A 6,613-nucleotide genomic window follows, 5' to 3' on the forward strand; every position below is an offset into this window, starting at 1 on the left:
ACAAAATCCCAGGGTTTTTTTTTTCAGATGGTAGGGGAGGCTAAAAAAATAGAGGTCTGGGTTTTAGAAAAAAACAACTTATCAAAACAGTATTTCATTGCTTCATTGAGTCTTAAAATGTATGTTAGCATAGCACTTTTTTGTGAGCCAAGCCTACATCCACAAATCCATTAATGTGGGTATGATGTCTAAATGCTAATTTATGTAAAGAACCAAACTGCTGTGGCAGTGCTGGCTAAACAATTATTATAATGCTGCTAAAACCAGAAAATGTTTTTCTTTCAACATAAGTCATGTTATCTGTCAAAGGCACCCAGATATTTTAACACTTTTTCTCAGCAAGGAGTAGGTTCAAGTCCCATGAAGGATTCCACAATATGAAGTCATTTTCCAAAAATATATTTACAAAAAATCCTTCATGGAGAGAGAGTTGCAATGTATTGCTGGTACTAAGCATTGGTATTAATCTCCATTGTTAGGTTTAAGAACTTTAGATGCCATGAGAGCTATGTTGGTTGACAGTGAAGAGCACCTTACATTTTATAATAGCTGGAATTTTATGGGGAAAAAAAAAAGAAAAAACAAACTAGTTGGGCTGCTTCTGTCTCTCTCCTTTTTCAGAGCAAAAAGTTGCTCTTTTTAATCTTAAAATTACTTCTTTCCCAGTAGTCTTAAATCCTCAGCTTCAAAAAAAGCCATTGCTGTGGGAGCAAGTCAGTCGTGCCCATGTGAAGATTCTGTGTGATGTCTTTACAAGCCTACAGTGAAACACAGCTCTTAAAATTCCTTCCATATCTCAGCATGTGGGAAGCACAGACTTACTTTTTGCTATGGTTGTTGGTGCCACAGAATAGGCCAGCCAGGCTCCCAAGGCACAAACTTCTGCTGTTCTGTGCTGTGCAAGGAAGACTCCATTCCTGTCCAAGGCCATCCTAGAGAATGTATGTGTGCACACCTATCCATGCATTTGCATCTGTCTGAAATTAGCCCATAGCAAATTTGATGTACTGGTTAAAATAATTTCTGTATTGCACTGGACTTTTCCTTTCAAGGGATACTGCCAATACAATTAGCTTCTGACTAAAGCAAGTGCTAGCTAAGGCCCCTGGAGAGAACTAAAGGAAGTAAATTTTCTAGCGTATTTTCCTGATGGATATGTCGTCTCTTTGTATATTGACAAACTCCCCTTTCACTTAAATGAATATTTCTTCTCACTTGTTATCAAAATTAATTATTTTAAAATAATAGAATGCGCCTGTACAAGTGTGGCTACGACAGATGGGAGGAGCTGCAGCACCAGAACTATCCACATAATGAATGAGATATAAAATTAAAGGAAAGGCATCAGGTACTCTTAGTTGCTTCAACTGCACGAAGCTTATTTATATGTGTGCATAGTCATTATGAGTCAGTGGCTGAGTGAAAACAGACAAGCCAGAAGTAAGATATTTATGGTAAATTTGATGTGCATTTGTATATGCAGTCTTAAAATTCCAGATGCTTTAGCAGGACTCAGCAGAAGCAAAGGACATACCATGCTAGTCCTTACACAGAAGCAATGGATGCAAGAAATCCTGATCCTTTTCTCACATTTGCTGTACCTCTGCACTTGCTGAAAGATCAGCTGAAAGCACAAGTCCATTGGAATGAAAGAATTGTTATTTTTTAACACAGTTGTTGGTATTGTAAAATGTTCTGTGCAAATTATAACAACAGTATGTATTAATACAAAATGTCTACTGTTGAAGGTAGCTTATTGGGTTTTTATTTCCTTTGTAGAAAAAAGTTCTCATAACCTTTTTTTTTTTTTTTTTTGGTACATTCAGGATATGCCATTAGATAAAGGAATAATCAATCATTCCTTCCCTAGTTGGCTTTAAGAAAGTAAGCCAAAGCATATTTAACAGAGCACAAATACACCTTTTTGTTCTGATGTATAGGAGTTATAAAACATTTTTGAATAATTCATGTTAGCTGAAGTGGTCTTCCTGTGGTATTCCAGTCCTCGTTCTGCAGTGGGATTTTTATGAGGTAACTCAGATTTCAATGTCCGTTATCATGGATAAAACTATTCTGTTAATAACAGTGTGCTTTTTCCTGCACAACAAATGCTGGTCAGATTCCTGAAATCTGTCATACTGTGCTTATGTTGCCAAGTGTTAAAGCCATTTTTATTACCTGCTGTTGGAGAGCTAGCCGCAGTAAATGGCAATCGTGGTGATACAGAGTTACTTAGGTAGTTAATCAGGAATTGACTTGTGTCATCCGGAAACTCTGAATGATACAATGCATTTAGAGGCAAAACTTGGTAAGGCTTAAATATATATTCTGTATATTACTACACAATAGATTTACAAGTCTAGTCACCTTTCCCCTAAAATTTATTTTAAAAAAGAGATATATTTAAGAAATATAAGGTACAGTGTTTCATAGACTTTTTAATAAGTGCCAATATCAATGTGCCATCAGTATCCTGAGGGGGTGACAGTGCAGGAAACCTGTGTGGGACTGTGCAATTGGGTATGAGGCCTTTGACACTGGGACACATTTTTTACAGCAGGAATGTAATTAACAAGAAAATGAAAGCACCTTCTTAATGCTCTTAGACCCTAATTCTTCCTAAACACGCTGGGAAGTCTATGAACAGCAGTATGTTCCCTGAAAGCACCGAGGTTACTCAGTGTTAAGCAAATATAAATTTTACAAAAAGAGCAGGTGGTATTTCATATAGTATAGGATCTTTGTGTTTGTTTTTAATTTCCTGTACCTTTAGTATTCCTTTCTGGTATGTTTTGAGGACCTCTGCATATTTAATTGTTGGACCTTTTCAAAGCTAAATATGATGCCTTTACCTGGTGCTGATCTATTTTCCGTTTCATCTTAGAAATCAAACTCCTTACATGAGCTGAGTTGAAGGATTTCTGTGCATAGACATGCATTGCAAAGAACTGTATGTGTATATATTTTTTTATTGTCAGTTGGACAAATTCTGTTGTTTTTCTATGTTTTCATGAGCCTTGTATGAGGTCAACTCCAGCTTCACCAAGTTTAGTTGGTGTCAGAATATGAGGATTTGAATATTTAGGAGAGCTTTTTTCTTTTGTGGTACCAGAAAGTAAAGCATGAAATACGTGTTAAATATCTTTAAAAACAGTTATGTGTGAATCATTTTAAAAAACATTAGCATTCATACCCATCTTTTCTTTTTGTTTGTATGTACATTTTAGTCATTATTTCTGTATCGTGTGCTGCTGAGCATTCAAAGTGTAGATAGTATGATTATGATGCAATTTAAACTGCCAATTTGTATTTTTGAAGTGCTCTACCAGAATGAAAAGTCTTGAATTTTTATGAATGTAAAATTGCTTGTATTTAAGAATATGGTGCTTTTTTCCCACTTTACAACAGAATTGTTACCAGTGACATTTTTAGTTACCTTAGTTCCAAATTCTAATGGAAATTACATTGCTCTTCATTTACTGTAAAACATGCTTTGTGGGATAACAATAGTGCATTTGTTCCATATTTTTAAATAAAGTTGAATATCACTTGTATGTCCTTCATACAGCAGCTGTAACTTTAACCACTACAATAGCTTTAGTTAACACTAAAATAATATAGTAACTTAACATCATGAGTATGCCAGATATCTAATGTCATGACATTACACAAATCATAATACATTTAAAATAAATAACATGATAATATTTTATGCACTGTATAGAGGGAACAGAGAATAACAGCCTTTGATTTGGGCATTTTGTGTTACACTGCCAAACCAGAGATGATATTAGGTTTGATTTCCAGAGTGGGTGAGTAGCCCTCAGCTTCAAGCACCAAGCCTTGTCCTGGTATTCACCCAACCACAGAGTTGGATGAATAAACTCATTGTTGTCTCCTTGTTCCCTTTTTGTGAAAAAAAAACCCAAACCAAATCAACTAACCACAACACTAACAACAACCACCCCATCCCAATCCTACAAAAACTCCCTCCAAACCCCTAAAAGACCCCAAACAAACCAACCCCAAAACCTTCCTCAATTTTGAATAGTACTGTGAGTGTAGCAAGAGAATAAAAGCCTGTATCTAGGCAATGGATGCCAATAGTCTGGACACAGAACCCAAATGACAGAGCAAGATGATCATCTGGCGCTGTTTGCAAAGACATTTGAGTAATCATCTTTTTTCACAGACTTAAAAGTGGCTATGACAGTATTTTTTCCTGAGGTAAATTCTTTCTAAGGAATTTATAATAGTATTCAAGTTAGTAATAATCACCTTACTGTACATACAGATACACTAAGACTGGTCTTGAAAATCTTGGTCCCATGAAGCAGTGGAATAGGGCCCCTGATTTAAATGAGGACAAGTCATCCTGCAAGCATGTCATCACATTTAAAATATTACTTGAAAAGATGTATTTAATCTGTCAGCTTACTCATGTGGAGGACTGGGGTCCTCACATGAAGGTTTATATTAGGTTTTTCTGATGGCTATAAATGAAAATATCTTTCATGCATATCCATTGTAAAGTAGGACATGCAAAATTCATAAAATAACATTCTTCATCGTACACATTGTACACATAGGAAAAAAGAATATGTTAGTTTAAATAGGTCTTAAAATTAATGCAGTTTGAGTGTTACTTCCATGTGCTATTACCATCTTTTCCATAATACACTAATACTTGAAGCTCAGACACCATTAGATCATTGACCTACTCTGTGTGTGAAAGCAAAAGGGACATTTCACCTAGGAAGGCACTTAAGGATTGCAGCCAGTAGTTTTGCAGATGACAGGAGGAAAAAAAGCCCACTCTTCATCATAAGCAGGAGTTGTGAGTATTTCCACTGCAAATTTGCAGTTTATACTCTACAACTTTTCTGAGTTCTGAGATTTCATTTACCTTGAACCGAAGACTGATAACCTTTTGAGATATACTTGGTATTCTAATTGTTTCAAGGGGGAAACACTTTTTAAATATCTTGTAGCAACAAAAATATCGGTTTTTAAAAATTTGTTACAGGTAATGGATGACATGTTTGTGATACACTGATAATAGTATAAAAGAGATCATGAAATTTCATCATCCTACTCCACTCCTGGGCCCTACTGGTTTCTTTATGCTAACCAGGTGCCCCTGGGTGAAGTCTCAGAGCAGGGTCAGGCAAGCAAGTCTCCAAACTCTGCATGTGCGTGTATTTATGACCGTGGGGGAGCATTGTGCATGGACCTTCTAACTTTTTGTGTGGATGAGATGAAGCCCAGGCTTCCTTTAAATAATCTGTAAATACTCTGCTCTCATATCTGCTGTGGCCTTGGAGCTGTCGTCAGGGACACAATTTTTATTTATTTTCATTCCCATCGGACTGCGGTTGTGTCTGCTTTGGGGTCTGCCTTTGATGGGACAGCCATTACTTCCCCCCCAGTTCAAGTCCAACCTTGCCTTGCACCCACCTTTGTGGCCCCTCCAGCCATACAAGGAAACCGTACAAGGGTTTCTCCCGTGTTATAAACGCCAATCACTTGGTTTTTTTTAAATTTTAAAAGTTTAATAATAATAAAATGGTTATAAAAATAGTAATACAATTAAAGTAATGAAAATTTAGAGTTAGGACAATTACAAGACAATGAAAAGCAAAGAATTACGGACGTCCGGATGCTCTCGGGCACTTAAGCCCGATAAGCATGCCTTGTGAACAAAGGAATAATCTTTAAAAGCAGTAGCCTGTTGCATATTCATACATCTCATACATGATGCATAAATTCCTTGCAAATTAAGAACTTTTCTGGTTTTTGTCAACTTCTTCCCCTTAATGCTGGTGGTTCCATAAAGACGGAGAGAAGGTGGAAGAATGTTTGTCTTTTCCGATAAGGAGGCAGTAATTCTTTATGGGCTCCCATCATTGTCATCTCTGTGTGAAGAGTTTCTTCATTATCTCATCTCTTGCTTGAGCTAGTAAAAAAAAAACCCACATACATAGGTTCTATTTTAACTACAAAACTACATTTACCATACTATTAAAATGTTAATACAGCACTTCTAATCAATATAACATAACACATATAGTATTCAATTTAATATTTGCGAAAAGCCAATCGTAAAATATGCATTTTTCACATCCCGCAAGGAAACGCTCAGATTTCAAGGAATGGCTTTTCACAGCTCACTGTGAGCAGAACCACACACGGCGGCAGACATCAAGTTTGCCGTCTTCGTCTCTCTGCGAGCAGCAGAGACACGTGCGCCGTCTCAGCGTGCTTCCCCCGCGTCCAGAGAGGGACTGCCTCTCTCTCCCACTGTGAGCCAGCTTTCGGTGTGGCACGCCGGTACGAGCGCAGCACTTTGACGCGAAAAAGATGCTTTTGCTGTCAGCGGCCAGCGCTGCTCAGTGCCCTACCCCCGGGGGCACCGGCGATACAGCCCGTGCGGCTCCCGCTGCTCCGCCGAGCAACAAACAGCCGGGCGGCTGCAGAGCCCCGTACGCCGCGGGGCAGCTGGCAGCGACCAGCTGCTCCAACAACAGCCGTCCCCGAGCGTACTGCGGCAGCAGCTCCGCTCCGCACACGCGGTCTCCAGCGAGGAAGGGCGGGCGCTGGCGGGAGCGCCCCG

This window comes from Anomalospiza imberbis, chromosome 4, assembly GCF_031753505.1.
Source record: "Anomalospiza imberbis isolate Cuckoo-Finch-1a 21T00152 chromosome 4, ASM3175350v1, whole genome shotgun sequence".
Taxonomy (NCBI): domain Eukaryota; kingdom Metazoa; phylum Chordata; class Aves; order Passeriformes; family Viduidae; genus Anomalospiza; species Anomalospiza imberbis.